The 27119-nt window shown below is 44.8% G+C and overlaps 2 long non-coding RNA genes across 4 annotated transcripts in view; one reads left to right on the top strand and one right to left on the bottom strand.

The window, feature by feature from the left end:
• The window catches only part of LOC113593403 (uncharacterized), a 93154-nt gene that overhangs the window by 33699 nt on the left and 32336 nt on the right, over nt 1-27119 (top strand). The gene's annotated exons all lie outside the window — the stretch shown is intronic.
• Nucleotides 8882-26696, bottom strand: LOC113593391 (uncharacterized). 2 transcript variants are annotated; one of them, XR_008296411.1, is made up of 4 exons: nt 26596-26696; nt 24226-24430; nt 17063-17437; nt 8882-9591 (listed from the first exon to the last, which is right to left on the bottom strand). It is a non-coding gene; the product is annotated as an uncharacterized LOC113593391 (long non-coding RNA). The 2 variants fall into 2 exon arrangements; XR_008296412.1 differs by lacking the exon at nt 8882-9591 and adding an exon at nt 16086-16832.

Consider the following 27119-nt stretch of genomic DNA (forward strand, 5'->3'; position numbering starts at 1 on the left):
CTGTAGAGGGGTAACTAGAAGTGGAATATCCTATGTGATTGGTTGGGGTACATTTTTGACTTTTTCTGGTTGATCCTAAATTGGAAACAGGTGCAAAGATTAGTTAATCTGTGAATTATTAATCAAATACTGGCCATTTGGGGTTGATTGTTAATAGTTTGGCTTCCTAGAGTATTACTAGAGATAGTAGTCTGACTTCCTATAGTCTGACTTACAGCAGGCTGCCCTCCTGGGCTGGTCACTGTAGATAAGAATTTAGTTTCCTGGGCTAGTCATGACAGGTTTGGGGTCAGAGTTCTGTTTTTATGTATGGTCTGGCTATTGTCTGTTTATATATTTAGTCTTTTATCCTCATTAACTACTTGTGTAAAATTCTCAATTCAACTGAACTCAAAAGTTTTCCAAGTCAAGAGAGTATGCCCAGAATTATGATTTGTGTTTTGTTGTTTTTTTTTAATTTTTTTTAACGTTTATTTATTTTTGAGACAGAGAGAGACAGAGCATGAACGGGGGAGGGGCATAGAGAGAGGGAGACACAGAACCGGAAACAGGCTCCAGGCTCTGAGCTGTCAGCCCAGAGCCCGACGCGGGGCTCGAACTCACGGACCGCGAGATCGTGACCTGAGCCGAAGTCGGACGCCCAACTGACTGAGCCACCCAGGCGCCCCTATGATTTGTGTTTTTAATAAAGATAACAACAGATGGAACTATAGATATTTCCAGATTTATTTTCTGGTGGTTCATAAGTATTAGAAATCATTTGTGAGATGATAGCATTTTCTTTTCTTGTTTGTTTATTTTTTTAAAGTTTATTTTGAGAGAGAGAAAGAGAGAGAGAGAGAGAGAGAGAGAGAGAGAATCCTAAGCAGGCTCCAAAATGTCAGCTCAGAGCCCAATGCAGGACTTGATCTAATGAGCTGTGACATCATGACCTGAGCTGAAATCAAGAGTCGGACACTTGGGGCACCTGGGTGGCTCAGTTGGTTCAGCATCTGACTTTAGCTCAGGTCATGATGTCACAGTTGGTGAGTTTGAGCCCTGAGTCGGGCTCTGTGCTGACAGCTCAGAGCCTGGAGTCTGCTTTGGATTCTGTGTCTCCCTGTCTCTCTGCCCTTCTCCCACTCACACTCTATTTCTCTCACGCTCAAAAATAAATAAACATTTAAAAACATCTTTAAAAAAAAAAGAAGAGTTGGACACTTAACTGACTGAGCCACCCATGTGCCCCAGCATTTTCTGGAAAAGGCATCATTTAAACACTTATGAGTTGTGAGTTTCCAAATATATAAAGAACATTTTGATGTCTGTGGTCTCAGAATTCTTTAGCACTCTCTATCACTCCTGTGGGAACTGGAGGCATGGTCACAGAGATTTAATTCCTTGTGCTGATTTTTCTCAGGATATCAGTTAAGATTGGATGAGGCTTGGTATAACATTTCTCAGAAATTTGGGAATAATTCTCAGGATCTCTGCTTGTTTTATTTTATTATTTTTTAATAAGAAAATAAAGAACTTCCTGTCCAGGGGTCCACACACTCTAGCTTGTGCTGAGAAGGCTTTATACAGCTTGAGCTAAGAAGCTTTTTTATTTTTTCCCCCATTTTTAAGTGGTCATTAAAAAAACAAAACCAAACAAACAAACAAAAACAAAGAAGAGTATGTGATAGGGACTGTCAGTGATTTGCAAGGTCTCAAATATTTACTCTCCGGGGGTACCTGGGTGGCTCAGTCAGTTAAGCTTTGGAGTCTTGATTTTGGTTCAGGGTATGATCTCAGGGTTCATGAGTTCGAGCCCTGCATTGGTCTCTGGGCTGACAGCTTCAAGCCTGATTGGGATTCTCTCTTTCTCCCTCTCTCTCTGCTCCTTTCCTAGTATTGCATGCTCTCTCTCTCTCTCTCTCTCTCTCTCTCTCTCAAAATAAATAAAGACACTTAAAAAAACATTTAAAATATTTACTCTCTGGTGTTTTAGAGAAAATATTTGCCAACTCCTATCTTGGTTGATTAAGAGCCTTCGTTGGAGTTTTGAAGTAGGACCCTCTTCATTTTCAGTGCGGTGAGTGTGGTGAGGTTGGGGGTACTAATGGACATGTCCATACAGTGGCTGAAGAGGAAACACCAGTCTTACTTGTCAGGCTGGACAAGGAAGGAGCAATTGGAGGTATTCTCAGAGGCTATGACATCAGCTGGCTCTCAGGAACTGTTGACTGTGTCTTATGTTTTAAACCATGTACCTCCTCCCATGTGACTGCTGCCTGGGCTGGCCCTGCAGCTTTTTCAGGTCTAGCCCTTGCCGTGGCTGGAGAGGAGTCAGGATTTTTAAGGTTTCAAGGGAACCTCATCCCAGAGCCCACTGCTTCTGAATAAAACTTAAAACCTGCTTTCCCTTAGCTTTTCCATTTCTGCTTGGTTCAGGGCACAGAAAAAAAAAAAAGCTGAATTCCCTTTCAGAGAAAATGATACAGTGCAGTCATCAGACATGTGGGGACCATGTATAATAACATCCTCAAAAATGCTTCCAGCATTACAGTAAGTGAACAAGCTGGGCACAAATGTGGATAAACAGCATAGTCTTACCTGTTTAAAATAAACAACAGACAAACAATCAAATATGCATCAAAACAAGGCATCAGGAAGGAAATACTCCAAAGTTCATGGTGATTGCCACAAGGAATTGGATTTCTATGTTACATTTTATTTTCTAAGTTTTTCTATACTTGCAAATTTTCCCACCAAAAACATTTCTGGTTTTAAAATCAGATTTATAAAAAAAATAGTTTGCCCCAACACTACTTTGGTGTATCCCAGTCAGAAGAAAACATACACATTTATTCTCAAATGTCTTCCTGGGAGGAGATGAAAAGTGGATCCATAAAGATGTAATTTGAATCAAATTGTCATAGTTACAAAAAACTGGCAGAAAATGAAAAAAAAAGATATTAGGGATCCTTGAATTATCCTGGTAACCACTTCCATTCTCATTTTACTTTATAGGCAAAGGCCTTTGTCCTAGCTTTAAATATTTTAATGTCGGAGCTACTAAGACTTATAGTTGGCCTAATCCTTAATATATTTAATTTTCCAAACATGGAACTTCAAGTAGGAATAAAAGCCCTGAATGTATTTGAAACTCGCTGATGCCTTCCTTTTTTACATAGGACAAATCCATTGCTTCTCGTATTTATTTTTATTGCATCTATAAATTGATTTGGAACAATAAAACCCAGAAGCCTGAAAATCAGGAAGGAAAGGAGACTTGGTCACAAGTTGTTGATAAGTCTTTGAAATACATATTTATTTTGAGCCACAAGAGTGCTGTGCATCAGCGTCCTTTTCTCCTTAATGATGGAGAGCAGTGGCTTCTCCAGTAGGCGGCCAATGAGTTGGCAATATGGCAGCCCTGCACCTTCTCAGGGCATTGCCACCACTTTATGTCCACAGTTGTTGTTTTTTGTTGTAGTTTACCCCTCTTTCCTCCTTGGGTCGTGTCTAGAAGTGGGAACAATCAAGACATATCATTCTCCATTTACTATCCTCAGTCTTATCTTTGGCTTCTCTCCACCACAGATGCTATACCCCTGACCTTTACTCATCCACTCACTGGCCTATTGTACTCATTAGATTGTAAGCTTTTGGAGTGCAGGTACCATGCCTTATTCTTCTTTGTATTCTGAGCAGACACCACAGAGCCTAGAATGTAGGTGCTGATATCTTTTCTTAAATGAATGAGTAGAGTGAAACCAAACCAAGTAATAAGACAGAGCACTTACTCCGTTTCAAGCACGGTTTTAAATGCTTTGCCTATATTAATTCATGTAGCCCTCATAAAATATAATCTGATAGTTCTATTCTTATTCTACTTACATGTAAATGAGATGGAAATACAGTCGTGATTATAGACCTTCTTTCTTTAGAGCAGAGGCTGTTGAAAGCTGTATTTCTCCCAGTACCTCCCTTCTAGATACACTGATGAGAATGGAGGAAATGATCCTGTGGAATGACCCTCACCTCAGCCCTGGATGAGGGAGGATTTGGGCACGGTCATGAGTCTAAATGGAGATCTTCTGTGTGCTCACCTTACCTAAACTACTCCTCATTTTTCAGCCTGTTAGTGTCTAAGGATGCCTGGTATCCATCCTGAGCCTTGTCAGTCAAACCAGGCTGGCCCCCCATATACCTTGTGAGCAGACCCATGCAAACAGGCTGCTGGAGTTTGGACTGTCTTTGGGCATTTGTCTCGAGTGCTATGGCTTCTCCATCCCAATCTGTCTCCCTCCTCTCTTCTAACCTCTAGCTGGCTGCCCTCTGGCCCTCTTGCTTTTGTTTTCAGCCCCAACAGTGGGCCCTTGGCTTCCCAGGCTGAATCTCACTGCGTGCAGCCAGCACTCGCCCACCCTGGGCTCTTCTGTTCCCGGCAGCTTCTGGCAAATGTCCTGCCTGACCAAATTCCAACTTGAGTCCCAACCCCCAGAGCTGGCCTGGTCCCTAAGGCAGGGATGGAATTCCCCCAGAGCTTTCCACATGACTAAACAGATAAATTGTGTGATGGGTTATCCGTGTCTAGTTCCAGAGCGGGAATGGGAGAGGGGGCTCTAAAGCTTTCATGAGCAGATATGGGCTCATCACCCCATCCTAACCTGTAAGTGCTCTTGATGTTTCCCCCAAATTCTCATTCTTCCTGTCCCAGGGCCTTTGTGCACCCCACTGCCGCTTTCCAGAAGACTTCTCATCCCCACCTCACCCCCCAACTCTACTCTGACTCATCGTTGGGCTTTCGTTTTAATGTCCCTTCCTTTGGGGAGCCTTCACTGCTTACCTCGCTCCACTCCTGTCCTGGATCGCATAGGTTCTTTTCTTTTTTCTCCTTTGTCATCTACGGCATCTCCATCTCCATCATCATCATCATAGCTCATGTTCACGGGGCTTCACCTAGGCACTCTTGAAGAATTTTACAAGAGCTAACTCAGTTGATCTTCCTCCACAACCCTGACGCAGACACCGTTTTGATCTCTGTTTTACGGATGAGGACTCTGCCTCAGAGAAGTTAAATAACTTGTCTGTGACCATACGGGTAAGTAGGTGAGGTCAGGTTTTGAACCCATGTTGTCTGGCTCTGGAGACACTTGGTGCAGCGACTCTCAACCGCCTCTCGTGTGTGGCATTTGTCATACCACCTGGCGCTCCACCACCGCCCCTCTGTTTTATTCACAGTTGCATCCTAGCATGTAGTGCGAATCCTGATAAAAATTAAGCTCGATAAATACTTTTTTGGTGGAATGAATGCCTGAATTCTGGTTTATAGATATTTTACGTCTCACAAATTCAAATGAAATAATCCTGATTCTTGATTTGGTGACATCAGTAGACAAGGCCAGCCACGCAAGTGGTGTGGCGTCTTTGGATTCCTTAATGGCTTCTGTATTAATCAATCTCATTCAGTAGGAACAATGTGAGCTCAAGGGAAATTGTTGTCTGTCCCAGCCCCCCGCGTTTTCCATAGCAGGAGACCGGGGCCAGAGTGTTTAAGTGACTCGTCCATGGTCACACATGAAGCCAGCGGCAAACAGGATGCCAGGTCTGCTGGTTTCCAGTCCTGTGTCCTTTCTCTGTGCCTGGTCAAACAGAAATTACTGTCACGTGAGGGTGTACAGTTAAAACAAACATCAAGGCTGCAACCAATTTGATTATGACTCCAAACAGTGTGAAGGGGCATGTGGCTCCAGGGCTCCTGGGGACTATGACCAGCTCAGAGTAAACACAGGACTTCTCATAGGGAGGCATGTTTGGCCCAGAAAGGACCCAGACTCTGCAAAGTTCTAAGAGTGTTCTAAGAGTTTATTTCATGGCCTTTTTTTTTTCTGTGTGACCTTGGGTACATTGCTTTGCTTCTCTGGTCTCTAGTCTCCTTGGTAGTTTGACAGGGTATATGGACTGAATGTTTGTGCACCTCCACCCCCACCCAAATTCACATGTCGAAGCCTTGACCCAGAATGTGATGATACTTGCAGGTGGGCTTTTGAGAGGTGATTGGGTTTAGGTGAGGTCTTGAGGGTGGAGCCCCTCCCTGTGGGAGGACACAGGGAGAGGGTCGGAAGCAAGCTCTCAGCAGGAACCGACTGCCTGCACCTTGATCTTGGGACTTCCAGCCTGCAGAGCTGTGAGAAATAAATGTCTGTTACTTAAGCACCAGTGTTTATGGTATTTTGGTACAGCAGCCCAAGCTGATTCAGACACAGACTTTTATGAGCTTGACCTTGAGGGCTCCTTCTGGCTCTGCAATTCTCATGTTCCTTCTCCAGTTCTCCCCTGTTAGTGCTGTGCCCATTCCTGCCACTCTGCTGTCCCCCAAGCCATTCCTCCTCACTGGGTATGTTTTCTCCAACCCCTTGCCATTAATCAGAGTCTTTTGCTAACCTAGAGACTGAACATAAGTCTCAGCCCACGGGTGTGGAGGAAGAGCAAATGCCTTTGGGTCAAGTACAGATACTGCTCTTCATTTCTTTGTGCCTTGAGCAGTTGCTTGTTTAACTTCTCTATGCGTCTATCTGCAAAGTGGGGTTGTCACTCTCACGTGGAATTAAACATGGAAAATTCCCAGGAAGATTGAGGATCAGAAGCATTTTTCTTTTCCTTTTTTCTTTTTAATGTTTTACTTATTTTTAAGACAGAGAGAGACAGAGCATGAGTGGAGATGGGGCAGAGAGAGAGGGAGACACAGAATCTGAAGCAGGCTTCAGGCTCTGAGCTGTCAGCACAGAGCCTGATGTGGGCTTCGAAGTCGCAAACTGTGAGATCATGACCTGAGCCGAAGTCGGACGCTCAACTGACTGAGCCACCCGAGCGCCCCAGAATTTTTCTATTAAAGGCAAAACGGTAAATAATTCGGGCTTATAGTGTATATACAGTCTCTCAGCTTTGCCATTGTAGGGCAACAATGGCCATGCACGATATGTAAATAAGTGGGTATGGCTGTGTTCCAATAAAACTTTATTTATAAAAATAAGTGGCAGACTGGATTTGCACCCCACTCCCACCTGCGGCACTGCGCTTTGTGGTCCCTTGTAATAGATTATGATTCTCACTACTTTTTTACTTAAACAAACTTCAGGCTGTTCTGTTCTGCCTCTTTCTGTGAGGATCCCCCTTCCCTCCCTGCCTCACCCTTCCTTTCCTAGGTAGTGGGTATTCTGAAGTCACTGTTTTCCTTGGCTTCTCTTCACCCAGAGCTCCAAACACAAGTCCTAGTAGATATGCTGTAAGTGTTTGTTGCAATGAAATGACAAAGAGTCCCCCATCATTCCAGGCCAGGAGTCCAGTGTCTGAGGGCCCCCAGTGCAGTGGCGTGGGCCTGGCGCCATTGGAGAAGAAAGCCTTTCTGAGGTTTGAGGGGGGGCCTGCGGACTGGGCGGGGCGCTGCTTTATAAAGAGGTGCTGTGCTTTGACATTAGTGAAAAGCCCCAGCTGGCACACTGGGGAGCTGGCCAGCGGCGGGAGCTGGCGTGTGGGTCTGCTGCACAGGCTTCCTGGCCCGCCAGCGCGCCTCGGGCTCTGCCCATAGGGGGGCCGTTGTTCCTTGTCCATTGTGTGGCGGGCAGGGGGTTTGGGGCTATGGGTAGGGTTGGGAGCAGCCCCTCATCTCACAGAGCTCAGCTCAGTGAAAACAGAAAGATAAAGAGCCAGAAGAGGAGGAAGAAAGAGTACACCGTGCTAATGTGCCAGCTCGGAAATTGAAGTGACCCACCTGGCGAGGTGAGCGTTCTCGGAGCAAGGATGACATTTGCCGCAAGTTGCTCTGGGCTTGGAATGGGAAATGGGCTTTTAGATGTTGGTAATTGGAATGCACAGAAATTCAGGAACCCATCTGGCAGTTATTCTGCTAATCTCAGTATCCTGGCCAGGGGCCAGGCAGGAACAAAATCGTGTTCTCTTCTCTTAATCCCCAATGCGGTTCCCACTGGACTCAGCAGGCTCCCAGCCCTGGAGATTTCTCAGGACTCCTCTTCCGGGCTCAACTGCTCAAAGAAACCCCTAGAAATGCCATTACATGATCTCAGAGCCTCAGACACGGCTAGACACCAGGAGGGGCCAGGAATGTGTGTGGAGGGATGGGAGACCCAGGTTCTCAGAATCATCTGGGCTTGAGTTGAATCATGACTCTATGCAGGCAAAGTAAAGGACTATGTCCCCCTTCGGTTGAGAAATGATCTCTCATTTCTCCAGCTTCCAGGATTCGCTTTTGAAATCTGTCACTCACAGACTCTGTTATACGAGCACACTACTTAATGTTCTGTGCCTCAGTGTCTTTATGTGGAAAGGGAACAATATTGTGCCTCTTCAAGGTGTTATGAGCATCCAATGAGCAAATGAGTACACACACACACACACACACACACATATACACACTAGAAGAGGACTTGCCCGTAGTGCACATTTGTATGGGTTTATGACTTTGGTCGTTATTTCCTTACACAAAAATGGGGATAATGGCATCCACTTTCAGTTTCGTTGTAAGGATGTGATGAAATCATGAATGTCAAACCCTCTTACCTGGGCCTGGTGCATTGTAGGTGTTCAGTGAATTCTGGTAATTTTGTGGGTCCCTTCATGACAGATTTGTGTGGCCATGAGGCTAATTGTCAAGAGTCCTGACAATTAGCCCTCTCTGGCTAATTGTCCCTCTCTGGCCTTAGATGTCTTTCCTCTAAGATCAGGACATCAGCGTGGGTTCATTCTTTCTGCTTGGATGTTTTGACTTCCCAGAAGGTCAGGGAAACTTACCATGGATGACTGTCTTGTAGAGATTTGCCTTTTGCACTAGCTTGACTTTAAATAGTTGGGGTCCCAGGCCGGATATTCCAGTGTGTGAACACTAGGGAAACACGGTGAGGCAGGGGGCCCCTGTACAACCCACTAACCTTTCTTCCAAAGAAGGAGAATCAGGCTTCCTCAACCTTTAGTGGCCCCAAACTCACCATCATCATCACCATTGTCATCATAGAGATAGTCGACATTCATTAAATACTTTACACATGTTAATTCATGCGACCCTCACAGGCACCCCATGAGGTGGATTATTATCCCCATGTTGCAGATGAGGAAACCAGACACAGAGAAAGTAACTTGGTGGGGGGTGCGGGATGATCACACACCTGCTCAGTGGAATGGGCTTTGATAACAATGGTTAGAATTCCAAGGTTACCTCTTCGCCATAGGCCCTCCCTAGCAGGCCAGTAAATCATCTGGCCACAGGCTGTAGGACATGCAGTGAAGAAGTGGGGCGGTCCAGGGGGTAGGCACCCTGGATTCATCTGGGATCCATCTCACACCTGCTGGAGGCCAAGGATAGATGGTACATTTTCCTGGGTCACAGCGGCCCCAGCCTGGTTGGAGCTTGGTGGGTCAAGTAAGAGCACTGTCTGCAGGAGGCCCGGGAGAGGGGGAAGAGGAACTTAGTGCTGAAAGGGCGCGCCCAATCGTCACCAGTCTCCTTGCTGACATTCTCATGTAGGTCATGACATGTGTTGGTCAGGGTATAGGATGGTACTTGAGTATGAAGAGACCTGTTGTTTCCAGGTAGATACCTTGAGGCACCTTGAGTTCAAGAAGACATTGGACAGAGAATCAGAGACCCCATAGAGCTTTCACATTGCTTAACTCTGTGTCCTAAGAAAAACTACATTTTAACATGAAATGAGCCTTTGGGGGCTTTGGCTACTCAACCCCTTTGGATAGGTCCAAGATTAACTGCTCTGGGCTCTCTGGAGAAGACAAGCAGAAGTATGTTCATGTGATGTCCAGAGAATACCCAGAATGTGGTCCCCTGCTTATATGTGTCCTTTAGACCCCTTAGAAGCGCAATCATGTCTTCAGGTGTCCCTGAGCACCTAACTTTTTGCTCAATACAGAGTTCCCATTTTACAGGTGAGGAAGCTGAGGCCCAGTCATTAGTCAATTGGTCATGAGCACACAGGCTGTGGCACAGCTGTGATTTGAACCCTGGTATTTCTGGTCTCAAATTTCTGCTCCTTCCTCCTGGCTTATAGTGGAAAGTCTCTACCCCCTGGTTTAATGCACAAGGCGTTTCATATCTTGGCCTGTCACTCCTGCTCACTCATGCCACTCTGCAGCCACAAGAGGTTCTTGCTGTTCTGATGGTCTCTGTCCCTTATGCATTCCTGCCTTGCCTGGGCTGTGTGGCTGCCAGGATTTCCCTTCACAATTTTCTACTCATCTGTTGGCCCTCAGCTCATGTGTCACTGTCACAGGGAAGGTTTTAAATTATTTTTCATGGACTAGTGAACAGCTTCTAGTCTGTTCTTCCTGGATCCATTCACGCTGATCCAATCTTTTCTTCACATTTCTGCCCCAAAGAACTTTCTAGAATATCCATCTGATCCTACAGCAACCTGGCTCATCACCCTTTACCAGCTCCCTTTTGGTCTTAAGATGCCTTGCATAAAAGGCTAGTCCTGGCCCTTGCCTGCCCCTCTCTTGAATCCCACCCCACCAGCCCCTCCTACCACCTCCCCCCCATGCTAACCTTTCAATTCTCTAGCAGCAACTCTCTCTCTCTCTCTCTCTCACCTCCTTCCTTTCTGTCTCAGCCAGCTTGGGTACTGCAACAAAATGTCACAGACCAGGTGGCTTAAACAGAGATTGATCTTCTTTTAGTTCTGGAGGCTGGAAGTCTAAGATCAGGGTATCAGCATGGTTGGATGCTGGTGAGAGCCCTCTTCCTGGCTGTCAGATGGCCACCTTCTGACTGTGTCCTCACATGGTAGCAAGAGAAAGAGAGCTCTGGTCTCTTCCTCTTCCTATGCAGATCACGGAGGCCCCATATTCATGACCTCATCCAATTCTAATTACATCCCAAAGGTCCACCTGCAAATACCACCACGTTGGGGGTTAGGGCTTCAATATATGCATTTGGGGAGGATATAAACATACCATCTGTAGCACTTTCTCACATGCATCTCCTTCTTTAAAAAAAATTTTAATGTTTTTATTTATTTTCGAAGGAGAGAGAGAGAGCCTGAGCGGGGGAGGAGCAGAGAGAGAGGGAGACACAGAATCTGAAGCAGGCTCCAGGCTGCAAGCTATCAGCACAGAGCCCAACACGGAGCTCAAACTCATGAACTGTGAGATCATGACCTGAGCCGAAGTCGGATGCTCAACCAACTGAGCCACCCAGGAGCCACTCACATGCATTTCCTTCTTTCTGGAATCCTTTCTACCTCTATCTGCACTGACAAACGTCTCCTCATTCTTGTAGTCTCAGTTTAACCATCTCTTCCCCAGGGAGACCTCCGTGTCTTGTAAACCCCTGTATGTGCTCCTGCAGCTCTCACAGTGAAACTCTCCACTCTCTACCACCGCTAAATCTTAATGTGTCTTTTCTCTGGAAGATGGCGAGCTTCACTGGGCAGGTAGCCAGGCCGCTATGTGCAGAGCTCTGGGTACATAGCAGCTGCTCAATGAATACTGTTAGATGGATGAATGAATGAGTGCATTGGCTTGCCAAGATCATGTTGAGAATTAAATCGGGAAGCTTGGGATTCTAAATTTGCCATTGCAAACCACTTCTCTGTTTCTGGACCCTGCTGGCTAGTCCATTTCCTATCCCAGACCATTTACCCTGGTTACTCCCAACTGTCCACAACATTAAAAACCATATGATTGTACACCTGAAACTAATAGAATGCTATGCTTATTGTGCTTGAATACAAAATATGAAATGGTGCTCCTCTTGTTTGTGCCTTTCCAATATCTCTAGGCTCTTACACTCTTTATGTTTTGTCTGCTAGCCAAGTCATGCATTTTGGCTCCTTTCATTTTTCTCTCTTAAATAAATCTCTTCATACTCACTTTGGACCCTCTCCAATTTTCATAGTTTTTGTTCTTTTCCCTCCTCCCATTTCCTTGTTGCTTAGAAAAATGCACTTACATTGAAAAGCACTGGCTTTAAAATATAGTTTGTTTGAAGTCCATGTACAATTTTTGAGCCTGGTGTTTATGACAGAGGGATGCAAGGCATGGTCCCGGTCTTCAGGGAGTATGTGCTCTCGCATCTCTGAACTCTGCATGCCTCTGGGCTGTAGGCAAAAGGTGTTGGGGGCATTTCTTGGACATCAAGCAAATGAGAGCAGCTAGTCTCCAGCCCAGTGTGTTTGGGTGGTATCTCCTAGAATCATCCTGCGCTCTTTTATTCTTTCTGCACACTCAGAACTGCAACTCTGCACCCCTCAGGGAATATTCAGGAGAGTCTGAGTTCCCTGGCCACCCACTTGTCACAGAGAAGACCAGACTTTGGCTTTGAGTCAGAAGACCTGGTTTAGGGTTTAGGTGGAAAGGCATTCAACTGAGTTCGGCAGTCCTGGATCGGGATCCTGGTCATGCTTACCTGTTTATCCTTGGGTAAGATTTATCAAGCTCCCATTTACTCACTGGTAAAATGGGGATAATGATAACTACCTCATAGCATCGTTATGAGGATAAGGTAATGTGATTAAGTGAAAAAGTCTCTGGCACATGGCAGGCACTCAGCAAATGCTCCCAAACCAGTGTAGTGGCATTTTAGCTATGGCCGGTCTTTTGTGGCTGCGTTGTGACTTTGTTAGTGGACATGCATGTGAGCTGTCTTGTAAAGTCTGAATTATACCATGGCCTCTGTGATATTTGGACAGGTTAAGTCATTGGCTCTAAGATTCAAAACTAGTATGGGTACGGCCATAAATGAGGTGTATTGACAAGAGTTTTATATTTAACTACGTGGGAAAGATGCATCCAGATGTATAATAACCACTTCAGAAAATGCTTTGGTCATACTGGTCAGGATACAAACAAAAAAAAACAAGTGCCATTTCCAGTGATACATCAGGTCTTCCTTCCACCTACACATTTAACCATTCAGCTAGGCTAAATGGAGCTCCTACGATGTGCCAAACATGAGGCAAGGGAACCATAGATATAATTCCTGCCACGTATGTGTGTGTGTGTGTGTGTGTGTGCGTGCGCGTGCACATGTGTATGCGTGTGTGCTCTTAGTGTGTAGCCAGTACAGGTTGGCATAGACTGTGATGGAAATTAACAGAGGAGTTATGGCAGGGGGCAGAGAGAGGGGCAGCTGATGCCATTTAGGGGGTCAGGAAGGTTCTCTGTAGAAGATGATCTGATAGACAATTTCCTATTTATGGTGATGCTGGACCAATCAGAGTAGGTTCTGGTCAAGATGCTGGAGAGTTTCCTAGAGATTAGTTTCGCCATGTATTAACCTTTCCATTGCTGCTTCCAGGGGCCTTAGGGGATGAGACAGGAAAGCTACACAGAGGCTTTCTGTATTTTATCATCCAGTCTTGCCACTTGCCTATTATTTCACCTGTTTATGAAGTTTAGGACAAAGTTACCAGGTTTACAAAAATCCCAAATTCATCACCAGGATCTGAATCCAACTTTATTTTTCCCTCTCTTGCTTTTTAATAATGGTCTTTTAAGGTTTTCTTTTCCATCAAATGTACAGATATTTTTTTACAGTTTCTTGTTAAACAGAATCCCCAAAATAGTTTTGAGCATTTCAGTCACTGTGTCATTTGCATTAGTGGGTGTGTTGGTTGTCTTCTTTCCCTCCATCACAGAATCCTGCCCAATACATGGTAAACCTCTCATCTTGTCTTTTTACCCTCATTGTCCATTATTTCAAGGCTCTGTGTATTTTATTCTTATTTTTTGTGTTTATCATGAGTAATGCAGGAAGTGCCTGATGCCTTCTACCAATCTCCATGAAGATTTCTGGGCAGGAAGGAGACTGTCCATTTTGGAAGGTGAATGGTGTAGACTGTGATGTGTTTGAGTTGGGAGAAACTGAGGTTAAGCACAAAGCCTTTCCTGGTTGACCACCTGACTGTGGGCTAGTTAATTTCTCAGGACTTAATCAAAACTAGAGATAGAAATCATGAGACTTAAATGAGCCAACCCAGTTGGTTCAGGTCCTTCATGATGCAGACACCAGGACAAGATTAAACATGCAAAGATTTTATTGGGAGAAATTCCCGTGAGAAAGGAAATAGGGAGGGAGTTTGGGAAGGCTGGGAGAGCCTCAGATATAAAGGGGAAGGGGCGAGGAGGTGATCCAAGACTACTGTTTAGTCTAAGGGAGGGTTGACCAAGTCGCAGGGAAGTCCTGCACCTAAGCTGGTCCGGAAAGGAGTCTCAGAACCCATGTCTCCAGAAAGGGGTCAGGCATAGAGTCCACACAGGGCTCTGTCATAGTGGAGAGGCAGCCTGTGAGGGGTGTGTCTTCAGTGTCAATGAGGGGGACTTCAGGTGTAGCAGCTTTAGCTTCAGGCGGTATGTGAGTATGTCCTCATGGCACCATAGTGCCTTACACAGTTCCCAGCACAGAAGTGACTCTCCACCACTTGGATATGAGGTAATATACCATCCCCCAAACTTGGGAGGCAGGATTCCTCTACACCAAATGGAAGCAACAAAGCCTTCACATTGGCTAAGTATGAGAAGATGCTGAGTGTAGTGGCACAGAGGAAGACACTTAAGAAACATTTGAAGGGGCTCGAGTATGAAGGAAAGAGCATATCTGCCCTCAAATCCTAGTCATATGACATTCATTTTGGCAAGTGTTCAAAAATATTTTTATCTACTAAGGGAACCGATAAGACATCAATGCCAGACATAGTGAGGGCTGAGCATGTGACGTCTCTTGGCTTTTCTTCTTTCTGTACCCTCCCCACTTTACTTCCAGTCATCGTCATTTGCTTAGGCAATGAAATTATCAAAGCACCTGTGCTGAGGTCCAGACTTAGGGTCTGTGCACCACATGCCTAATCTTGGGAGGAGTATTTATCCTTTCAGAGAATGTGCCTGCAAGGGTCAAGTTTACTTACGATGTAGAGATCTTGGGGTTTCAGAAGCCAAGGGTGGTAATTGAGCAGGGAAGGGGCCCCTGGCAAATAGTTACCCCCTTTCACAGGCTTCTTTAATTTGGTGACCTTGCAGCCTCTTAATATTTTCCATCCATTTATCTATACAACAACATCCATCTATCTATACAACAACATTTTGAGAGTTCTATGCCGGCACGGAGTTGAGTGTTGAGATGGGGAAGTTATTTTAACAGAGGTCCTGGTTTGGGTTATTCCAAAAGCCAACCACAGCACAAGGATTTGGGCACAGCTTACTTGGGAGGTGAGCTCCGTAAGCAATGCAAATAAGTGGGGAAGTGAGTCAGGGAAGGAAAGGAAACCAATGAATCTTAGCAGGGGTCAGCACACTTCTGTAAAGGACCAGATAGTGTTTTAGGCTTTGTGGACCATACAATCTCTGTTGCAGCTCCTCAGCTCTGCTCTTGTAGCCTGAAGGCAGTCATAGATGACATATAGATAAAAGGACATACAGATACATGTGTTACAATAAAACTTTATTTATAAAAATAGGTACTGGTTGAATTGGGGCTATAAGCCATGGTTTGAGGACCCCTGATCTACAAGGTCCCTCCTCTGGACAACTGAAGCTCAGTCACATTGGAGAGTCACTGGAAATGCATGTTTTTCCATCTGTCCTACTGAGGAGCAAAAGAGCTGACCTGTTTATCTGACAAATCCCTTCCCTCAGTGTTTAGTGATTTGGTTCCCTCTGGTCAACCCTAAGCCCATCTAACCCACCTCAGGAGTGTTGGGCATGCTCTGTGGCTAGAGAACACCCTCAGGCAAAGAGACATATGACCCCTCAGTGTGTGCTGAACTGTCTACAGGTGGCTTCGAGGGTGGGCCAAGGGGACCTGGGTGAGGCACTAGCAGCAAAGAGCTTCCTATCTTAGTGATGGGATAAAACATGACCCTTAGAAAGTGAAATCACACTTCATGTGGTCCAGAGGCCCTGGCTAACTATTACAGAAATGCCACAAGGCATTGAGAGGTATTACCAGGCAACTATTATATTGGAGATCTGGGATGTCACCAATACAATATTAGTTACCATTTATTAAACACTTATTGTAGAACAAGTACTATGCTAAGCACTTCAGATATATTAACTCAATTAATCCTCACAACAACTCTGTGAGGTAGGTGCTATTTTGTTCTCATTTTACAGGTAGTTAAACTGAGGCTTAGAGAACTTACACAATTTGTCCAAGGTTGCACAGCTCGTAAGAAGGGGGGTGTCTTGTGAACCCCAACATTTTGTCTCCAGAACTCACTTTCAAAGATGAATTCAGGAATGCTGCTGAATCAATGGCCATGTTGGCTCACTAGGGCTGCCCATAACAAAGTACCACACACCGGGTAGCTTAGGACAACAGAAATTTCCTTTTTTTCATTCTAATTCTCTTAATTCTGAAAGTTAGGCATCCAAATCAAGGTGTCAGCAGGACCATTCTCCCTCCAAATGCTCTAGGGAAGATTCCTTTCTGGCTTCATCCTGGCTTCTGGTGGTGGCCACCAGTCTTTGGTATTCTTTGGTATCTAGATGGATCACTCCAATCTCCGTCTCCACCTTCACAAGAAGCCTGCTTCAGATTCTTTGTCTCCCTGTCTCTCTGTTCCTCCCCTGCTCATGTTCTGTGTGTCTCTTTCTCTCAAAAATAAATAAACATTAAAAAAAATTAAATGCAGGCAGTTCTAGAGTACTTTTATTTGCAAATGCATCTTCTTATAGAGGGTACTTTGGTTTCTCTAATTTTCATATTTAACTTTATTTTTTTCCCATCATATATTGCTTCCTGAGGTTGGTTACACATTAGTGAGCAGCAGCTACAATTCAAATGGTGGCAATTGTCACTTTGAGGCAAGGAGGACTCCTCTGGGCCTCAGTTTCTTCATCTGTGAAAGAGGCAGTAGGACATTGGCTTTTAACTCTAGCAACACACTAATCACTTCGGGAGATTTCAAAAACTGCTGCTGATGGCTGGGCCCACCCCCAGGGATGCTGATTCAGTTTTCTGAGTTGAGACCCAAACGCTAGTATTTTTTTTTAAACTTTCATAGATTATTCTAATATGCAGCCAAACCAAAGTCTGTATTGGTGCTCAAGGTTATTGGGGCTCACTCACCTGCTCTGCCGATCTTGGGTTCTAATCAGTTATACACTTTCCTTCCCAGGTTGAAGATGCTTCCTTGGCTTCTGCCAGAGTGAGTTTAGACAGGACTTCTGAGGGGTTGTCTTCCCTGCCTGTTAGCCCAGAGCTGCTCTTTCCAGCAGACTATAGACCCGGAAAGGCCTCCAAAGAAGATATGTACAATAAAATGCTGAAGAACTGTCAGCAGTCTGGAGAACAGATACAGAGATACCAGCAATTGTGAATTAGGTGTTAATTGCTTCCTGGAAAGTGAGCCTTTTGATGGGAGAAGGCTCAGGGACCATCCAGACTACTCAGGCCAGCATGCTTCTTCTTTTCCTGGGCTGTGGAATCCAGGTGGTAGAAAACCTTGGGGAAGAAAAAATCTGGTTGGTGGCCAGAAGTTGGAGTGCTAATTATAGACAGAAGGCCAGAAAAGGCATGGAAAATTTGAAAGGTTTTTTAAAGTCTTTTTTTCCTTTGTCATATTTGTAAGCCAGGCTCTTCCTAAGTAAGTTAAGAATGCCGTCCTCATTGTTTGATCCATTTGGGTTTAAAATCCCCCTCCACCTTCCTTCACCTGTGACCTTGGAGAAGTTACTCAGCCTCTCTGGGTTTTAGTATAACAGGCTCATACCTTGTCGGATGGTTGTGCAACACATATAAGCTTACTTACATGTGATGATTCATGTCAAGCATGTGGGGTGGTGCCTGTCACATAGAAACACATAATCAGTGTTTGCTGCTATTGAGTTATTTCTCTAAGTATTATCATCTCATGAATCTTGTAGGGGATGAGAACAGAAGCTAAAGACATTGAGATACTGACACCAAATATGTGTCGGGTGCTGGGTTAAACAATTGCATATATAGAATTTCATTTACTATGTATTAGAAATGTGTGAATTGGGTGTTATTATTTCTACTCTCCGGATGAGGAAACTGAGGCCCAGGGAGGTTAAAGATTAGACAGAGGGGTGTGGGTGGAGGCTCAGTTCAGTAAGTCAGCATGAGTGCAATCACATTTCTCTCTCCACAGCACACACGGCTGAGTGAAATTGGGTTAAAAGGAAACAGGGGGAACCTGTAATGGAAGAAAGATTCCATACAGGAACAGCCTGGGGTGTCTGAGCTTGTGTGTGCACGTGTGCTCACAGTGACCCCGAATCAGATTCTGGTGACAAACATGTTAGGGGAGATTTCTGGGTGGACAATGTGGGTGTTGGAGAGTGGGAAGGAGCAACACGGGTGGGGAGGGGTTGTGATGACAGCCTGAAATCTCTTCATCCGTCCATCATTCCCTCGAGGCATTTGATGGGATGTGAGAGACACTTCTTTATCCAGCAGTAAGTCTATGCCCTTCTTTGTGGCAGGCAGGCACCTTCCCCAAATCACATTCAGAAACCCAACAGGGGTTTCTGGGAAGGAGGACCCAAACTGGCTTGATAGGGCTGGGGAGAGACTCTGAAGAAGCCTGGTTGGTCTCAGGAATTCAGTGATATCTTCTTAAGGGTAATCCTCCCCTCCTGTCTACAATGCCCATCCTATATGCCTTAGGTAGCCCTTCTCCCCCTCCCCCCCTTTTTTTCCTAATAAGTCAATCAGAACCATCACCACGGTCCCTATCCTCAGACACAGCCTCAGCCGACAGAGAACCTGGAGGTAGCTGGTGTGGTCTGCACAAGAACTCTGGGAGATGTCCACGCCAGAACCTGTGCATATGTTAGCTTACAGGACAAAATACCATTAAGGCTGCAGGTAGAACCAAGCATGCTAATCGGGTGGGCTTTAAGTGAGAGAGAGAGTAGGCTGCATTAGCCACAGGTGCCCAAGATAATCACAAGGGTCCTTAAAAGTGGAGGAAACTGATCCTGTGAGAAGCACTCAACCTGATTTGCTGGCTTTGAAGATGGAGGAACCCCGCGGGGAGGCAGGGGGAGCTGACAGCGAGGAGGCAGAGTCTCCCTTAGACCCTCCAGACAGAACTGCAGCCCTGCTGACTCCTTGATGTTAGCCAATGAGACAGGTTCTGGGCCTCTAGCCTGCAGAACCTTGGATCATAAATGTGTGCTGCTTAAAGCCCCTAAGTTTGCGGTAATTTGTTATGGCAGCCATAGGAAACCAATATGCTTGGTAGTGCATGGGTGGGGGGAGGGGCAAGAACTGGGGGAGTGGAGCATATAAAGGTGGCCCTGTCCCAGGGCCCCATCCAAGCACAGGAAAACACAGTCCAAACTGGGAAAGTGGTAACAAATATCTTATAAAACAAGAGAGTGAAAATTCTACTGGTGCTGTTCCTTTGGGAAAGGGGAAGAGCATGGGTTTTGAACCAAGCCATGTGGTTTTGAAACCTGACTCCATTATTTCAGCTCTGTGATCTGGGCGGGTTAGTTAATTAATTCCTCAGAGTCTCAGATTTCTCATCTACAAAATGCCATATCCAGGCTGTCTGATTAAGATGCTCATAATCCTGCTGGTTATCTTGGAGTTCATATGTTAGCTAATGACAGAGTTGTTCTGCGGACGTATGTCTAACTGAAGGGAAGTGTCCAGTGCTGGGAACTCAGTAAATGGTGACTAATATCTTTTCCAAAGGCACATGTACCCAGGCTGGCTGCAGTTTTGTTTCTCCAAACCGAACCACCGAATGCTCTTTAGAAAGAAATACAATCAGTGTTAATGCAGTGCCCTATAGTAAAAGCTTCCACTTTTCACGAGTGGAAATTCGATACGAAGAGGCCAGGCCATGCTGAACCAAGAATCAGGATCCGGACTAAGGACTGAGATATTCTTTGTAGAAATGCAAAGTCTCTATCCCTTATGAATTTCAAGTTTACTTCTCAATTGACCAACAAAATCCCCATTAAAAAAAAATTATACTCAATAATGATCTTGACATCAGAATGGATGCTTACAATGTTGTGCATATCCACCTTTGCTCCCAAGTCAATATTCCTAGGCCTGAACTCCTTTCCTACTCACCACTGTCCCCAGATCTGCTTCTCCGGTGTGACTAATCTCAGTGAGGGCCACCACTTTTGTCCCATCACTGCAGCCAGGAACCTGGGAGTCACCACTTCCTGCTGAGGACACCTCCTTAGCCATTTTGCAACTTAGTCTCCCCTCTCCGTCCCTATGTCCTCCTCATTTTTTTTCCTAGAAGATGAGAAATAGCGCCACAATTTCTCTCCCTGTCCCAAATCTTATCCTTGCTCTGATCCAGTTTCAACCCAGTGACCACTGCGACTTTTCTAAATTAATAGCTTGATCGTATTATTTTCTCGCTTAAAATCTTTCAGTGGCTCTTTGCACATCAGGAGCACTGTGGATTGGATTGTGCCTCCCTCTCCCACCTACCACAGATGCATGTGTTGAAGCCCCAACCCCCAATGTGATTGTATTTAGAGGTAGGGTCTCTAAAGAGTACTTAGGTCAGGGTGCCTGGGTGACTCAGTCACTTAAGCATCGACTTTGGATCAGGTCATGATCTCAAGGTTCGTGAGTTTGAGCTCCGTGTCAGGCTCTGTGCTGACAGCTCAGAGCCTGGAGCCTGCTTTGGATTCCATGTCTTCTTCTCTCTCCGCCCCTCCCCCATTTGTACTCTGTCTCTCTCTCCAAAATAAATAAACATTAAAAAAATAAAAATCAATGAAAAGAGGTACTTAGGTTAAATGAGGTCATATGGGTGGGGTCGTGTTCCAATAGGATTATTGGCCTTCCAGGAAGACACCTTCTTTAAGAAGCCCCCTCTCGACAGTGTGAGGACACAGTGAGAAGACGGCTGTCTGTATGCCAGCAGAAGAGCTCTCACCAGACGTTAACCTGGGACTCATGGCCCCAGAACTGTAAGAAAATAAACTATTGTTTAAGCCACCGAGCCTGTGGTATTTTGTTGTAACAGCCCAAACAGGCTAATGCGAGGAGATAAAGTCTGGACACGTCAGAATGGCATGCCATGGCCTTTTCCTTCTTATTCCCATTCACCTGAAGGTCATCCATGGCTGTTTTCTGCACCTACTCATAACTGAGATTCCTGACCCACAGGGCTCTTTGGGGCATATGCCCTTCCCTCTCCTGGGCACAGCCTGGTTGGTTCCCTGTCACCCTTCAGTGCACCCTTTAGTGCATGTGGTTAAAATTCCATTTTGTGTTCTTGAGGTATTATGTAAAATACATAATAAAATGTATTTTAATCATTCCTTATCTATTTCTCCCAACTGACAAATTGAGAGGGAAAGAAGGGTTCTGTCTTACTCAGCTTTGTAATGTCCACAGCACAGATTCTGGCACCTTTCAGATTTTGCAAACATATCTATTGAGTGGATGAGTCAGTGAATGAATTACACGTGAAGCAAAACCTCTCGTTGCTTTTAGAATAAACCCCAAGCTCCCTCATACGGTCTCCATGCTTTTCTAGCCTCATTTAATTCTACCTCCACTGGGCACTGGCCACCAGAGCTGCCTGCCACTTCCACTCTCTGCTGTTCCCCAATCTCTGTGCCCCCCTGTCCCCTCTGCCTGGAACGTGCCCCCTGCTCTACTCAAACCATGGGTGGCCTCTCATCCTTCAACTTGTAAGCTAAATGGCTCCCGGGGAAAGTCTTCTTGACATCTCGTGCCCCAGACATGGTGGTTTCACCTCTTCTTTGTTTTCTTCCCAATACTTAGTCCAGCGTGCTGTAGCACGCTTATGTGATTGCAGAATTCAACTGGCCTCCTGACCCAACTGTAAGGTCCCTGAGAGCAGGGAGGTTTTGCTTGCTTGCTTGTGTGTTTTGTTTTCAGCTCTCTCTCCCCAGGTCGAAGAACAGTGCCCAGCACAGAGCCAGCACTCATACAAATGCCACAAAGTGGTAGAATATCGAGCACACAGTTAAGTTGCAAGATACAAACCAGACTGTACTTCCTTGCTGTTTTTTTTTTCTCTATATCATTTCATTCACCTGTTATCTAATAACAGATCAGAACAAATCAACCTTATCTCTCGGCTTCACCCTTGTATCCCTGGCTTCATCCACACTTGAACAAAGTCTACAGTGTTCGGGCTGTGAGGAATGGGCTTAAAGATGAAGGCTGTTCATGGGGCGCCAAAGTCCTGCAAGCCTAATGGAGACCCTCAGGAGCTGCTTTATTGGGAAGGCTTTTGGAGGCATGCGGGCTCGTACTTTCCTTGAAGGTGGGCAGAGTTGGACTGTAGAGAAGGGAAGGGTTAGGAAAGAGCAAATTTGTATGCCTAGTGGATCTTGAATCCACCACAGCTCAGCAGTTCGGAGTCTTGGTTGTAGAATCTGACTTCTCAGGTTCAAATCCTGGCTCTACCTCTTACTGTCAGAGTGACCCCAGGCAAGCTTATTAGCCTCTGCACCTCAGTTTTCTCATCTTTTGAAGTGGAGGTTAGAAATAATCCCTAACTGACAGGATTATTACGAGGATTAAGTGAGCTAAAATACGTAATGGGCTTAGAATAGTGCCTGTCACATAGGATACATCTAGGGTCAGTTATTAGATACAAGTGTTAGCTGTTCTTGGTGTTTTTAATTGATGTGGAGAAACATGGATTGCTGTATCACACCTGACCTTCTCCCCCAGAGCCGAGGAGTAACCCCTCATTGTAGTGTTTAGAGGGAGAATCTGGTTGTGCACAGAAGCTTCTCTTCTTAGGGGCTCATTGGAGCACATGTGTGTGACTCAGCTCCTCCAGATTCAGGTTGGCCCTGGCCCAGAGATGCATGGATAATGCTGACTGGTTCTGGGACTCAGTGTTAGGAGGTTCAAATGACTGTGGATATAAGCCCAATTCTCTAATACTAACTTAATAATGATCAAACCTTGGCCCCCTCTGCCTGCCTCCTTTGTTTTATTTATCCATTAATTTGGAACTTAAGGAAGAGGGTAGCTGTCTATTGAGTCCTCTTAAGAACCCCTGTAGGATCACATTTAAATTGAATAGAAAAGCACGGGTCAATGAATACCAGGAGTCCTAGTGTCTGAAGAACAGAAGATTCATGCTGAGAAATTAGGAAAGCAAAACAGAGTCAATGTGCTTTGGGATGATCAGTGGGAAAAAACAAACCAGCATAACCTGCACAATCATGAGTGTGAGTTCCTAAATGTCAGTCCCCAGACTAAGCTAATCCCCAGCTAAACAGCCAGGGGATGCAAGTGTTGAAACTCAAGAAAGTGTCATGCCATCTGTCTCTGTCTATAGAGGACTCGTCATGAGTTCAGACCTCCAGCAGTGAGTCGCTTCAACTTGTGTCGTGTGTGTGTAGAAGTCAAAGGTGTGGCATGCAGCGCAGAGATAGCGCTCAGAACACGAAATGCTCAAATCAAAGAGACAAATGTATTCAGTGGGCTGCAAAACCATGCAAACGGAACCGCCATTCTCAGAGGTTTGTCCAACACTGCACAGACCACGTTATCTAACGCAGTTGTTTCCGATGACTCATAAACTAACATTGGAACTAAACTGGGAGGATGGGCCTTGAAACAAGGAAAGGACATCACAGGGTAGAGGGACATGGAAGCATGAGGATACAGAAGGGCACAGGACTTGGTCAGGGCAAAATGGGAGAATGATCCAGTCTGGGTCCGAACAGATACTCCTCTTTCTGCCACACCTGGCTAAATAATTTTATGAGTGGTAATCAGAAATGGATACAAACATATAGATTCGAAGGAGCACATGCACCCCGATGTTTGTAACAGCATTATCAATAATAGTCAAGCTATGGAAAGAGCCCAAATGTCTTTTGACTGATGAATGGTTAGAGAAGATGTGGTCTAACACTAAAAGTAGTGGCAGCAGTGGGGTTTCTGGGACTTCTGGAAGGAGAAAACATGCAGTTCATGAGAATGAGTGATACTGCTTACTTCAGTTCTCCCATCTCCCCTCTCCCCTGCTAAGGCATTGCAGGCTGGGCTCTCTGGGACGCTGGCTCTGAAGGACAGTTCAATACACAGTGATTATTGGAGAGTTCTCCTGGGAGGAACACCTAGAGGAGAGAGAGGAAGGGAGCGGGACTGGGCATGGGGACAAGTTGACCTGTGCTATGTGACACCCTCATCCCACCCCTCAAAAGAGCTCTGGAGCTAGAATGACTCTTCAGAGTTGTTCCGAATTAGGCCAACATGGCTGGGAGGTTTCGTGATCTCACCTTAATCGGTCACTGAATGTGGGGCTCCCAGGAAGGGGTGCAGACTTGATTGAGGTGGTATCTCTGTAGCTGAGGCATCTCTGAAGGGTCTGAGGGATACAGGCATCTGCCCTCAGCACTTTCAGGCTGGGATAGCAAGACTTCCACTGCCCCGTTCCATCTGGGTAGTGTCCCCTTCGTAGGGAGACCGATCTAACATTGACATCTAAAAAAGACATAAGGCAGAGGAAGGAAAAAGTACTGGGAATCAAAGCTATTGTAAAAACCATAGGAATTACTAAAACAAAAATCTAGAAATAAGGGTAAGAGTAAAAAGGGAGGGAGAGTTAAGAAGGGTTTGCAATGACAATCAGGAGAATTAATCTCTCCAGCATGAATGCAGACACTGAAGTCACCATCTACTGGGCCTCCTACGTTGTCTTCATTTTCTTGATGGGAAAATTCTCTCAGAACTGATACAACCACAGGTACAACATACAGAATATATTTCCTTTTAATGTCTTGTTTTCTTCAATCAGCTCTTGAGGCGCTTTGTATAATCGTAGAGTGGCAAGAATTGATTTCAAATGCAGGCTTTGATGAGTCTTTGATGTTTGACTCTGGTCAAGATTTTAACCTTTCCCAACTCCAGCTTCCTTATCTGTAAAGTGAGAACAATGCTATCTACCCTCCTCAAGGTTGTTACAAGGTTAAAAAGGCACTAACATACATGAAAAGCATTCGGCCCAGTGCCTAATACGTAATAGTTCTTTAACAAAGTTTGTTTTATTCCCACAAAAAAAGATTCTAAACTGCTCCATTGGACCCAATTTTGAGAGAGAATCTTGTAGAACAATCTTTGCCCAGCTTTATGTACAAAACAATAATATATTAAAAAAAAGCTTCTGGTTTTAAAGTGAAATAAAGGTATGAAACATTCATCTTCCAGCTCAGACCTAGCATGTTGAAATCTGCCTGCAGCAAAATTTCATGGCTGAGCTACAGCCCCAGAAAAGAACATTCCAAGTTTGAAGTTCTGTATCAACCTTCACATTCCAGCCCTATTGAAAGGAATATTTTAAGTCTACCATGAAGTGGCATTTGAGTTGAAGTTTTTGGCGAAGGAGAAAAAAAAGACACAGGTAGCAAGGTTTGCGATGCCTCCCATCTGGTGAAAACTAGAAAGGATCTCAAATGGAGAATGCGAGAGGAACATTCTGGGTGAATCTCAGTTCTTCAACAGTGTCCAAAGGCCTCCCACTCTGTGGAGGCCCCCTGAATCTACAGATGTTGCAAATATAACAGAAAACCCTGTCCTGAGAGATTGACAGTCAAATGGAGAACCTCCACGAAAACGGACTTTCCTCCAACATACCAGGAGGAAAGGACTGTGGTCTGACCCAGTTCATTCGCTGGATGCTTGGAGCAGGGAATCTTGGACCTGTGAGTTTTTCATGGACTTAAATACAAATATCTGATATTTGAGAAAAAACAAAACAAAACAAACAAAACAGCTTCTAAGGGCAAAAAGAAAACTTCAAAAATAAAAAAGAAAACAAAACAAATAAATGCTAAGTTAAATATTTATAAAACTTTACATTATGTCAGCTGACCTAGTGTGATTCAGCACACACATGAATATACACATATAAAATATTTATGCTTATAGATATAGTGTGTATACATATGTGTGTATGTATATGTATATCTGGGTGTTTATGCATGTATACATGCATGCATTATATATATATATATATATATATATATATATATATATAAACAACAAGGAAAAAAGCCAATAATTTATACTAAAACAAATTCAGAAGTAGTTTTATATTCCTTAGTATTTTCTTAGATGAATCAATATAGCTATATTGTGCATATATTTTATTGTAATGAAGTATGCAGGGAGGTCTCTGAAAATAAGAGTGCCTAAGATCCTTTAAAGGTTAAGAATTGGTGCATCTATAGGAGCCTCAGAAGGATAATGCTTCCCTCCCCCCCAGGGAGAAAGTCCAAAGAAGGTCAGGCTAGAATTGCATGCTGTTTTCAAAGTAGGCATTGTGACATGTCACAAATTTCACAACTAAGGAGAGTTCTGGACCCACATAGTCAAGTTTATCTGTGTATCTGGCAGGTACTTTTGACTTAATTCTTCATGTCCGTGGCAACTCTTCATGTCCATGGCAACTCAGGCGGACTCTTGGATTGGTAATAAGAAGGACCAGGCAAGCGCAGGGTCATTTAATTGCCTTCCAATTTTTTCATGTTTCTCATTTGTAAAGGACCTGATTCCCTCAGACTCAACTGAAGGCAGAAAGAGCAGGGACCAAGGGACAGGTCAACGGACAAGCTGGTAGCACAACATAAACAGAAGAAATACATGCTAACCTCCCAGAGATGCTGAGGGACGCTGCTTGGGGCAGGGCTCTTTCTTTAGTCTGCCTTGAACTTTCACCTGGTTCTGGTGGGAGAGAGAATCAGAATCTGGAACAGAGTCTGAATCAGAATCCGGAACAGAATGTCCCCAAAAGTGGGACTGTTGCCGTCCCACGTTTGGTTTTCCTCAAAGGTTGGAGAAATCTTGACATGTTAAGTTTGTCTGGTTGGGATTTTAGAAGAATTCGTTTTTGGTCTGAAAGCTCAGAGGCTTCATGGCTGCATCTGTGGGAGCAGTGGTTGTGCGCAAGGCAGCTGAGGCCATCCACTCTTCCTCCGGATCCATTCAATCCCTTTAAATGGTGGTGATCCTACACAAACTGAAATTGGACCTGAGATTAGGGGAAAGAGGCCAAAAGTTGAACCTGTCTGTGGCCCAGTTATGAACGTGATATAACAGTAAACATCAAGATTATTATTGTTCCATGGATGATCATTTACTCATCTGTTCTTTCTTTCATATAATAAAAGAAACT

Source organism: Acinonyx jubatus, chromosome B1, assembly GCF_027475565.1.
Source record: "Acinonyx jubatus isolate Ajub_Pintada_27869175 chromosome B1, VMU_Ajub_asm_v1.0, whole genome shotgun sequence".
Lineage (NCBI taxonomy): Eukaryota > Metazoa > Chordata > Mammalia > Carnivora > Felidae > Acinonyx > Acinonyx jubatus.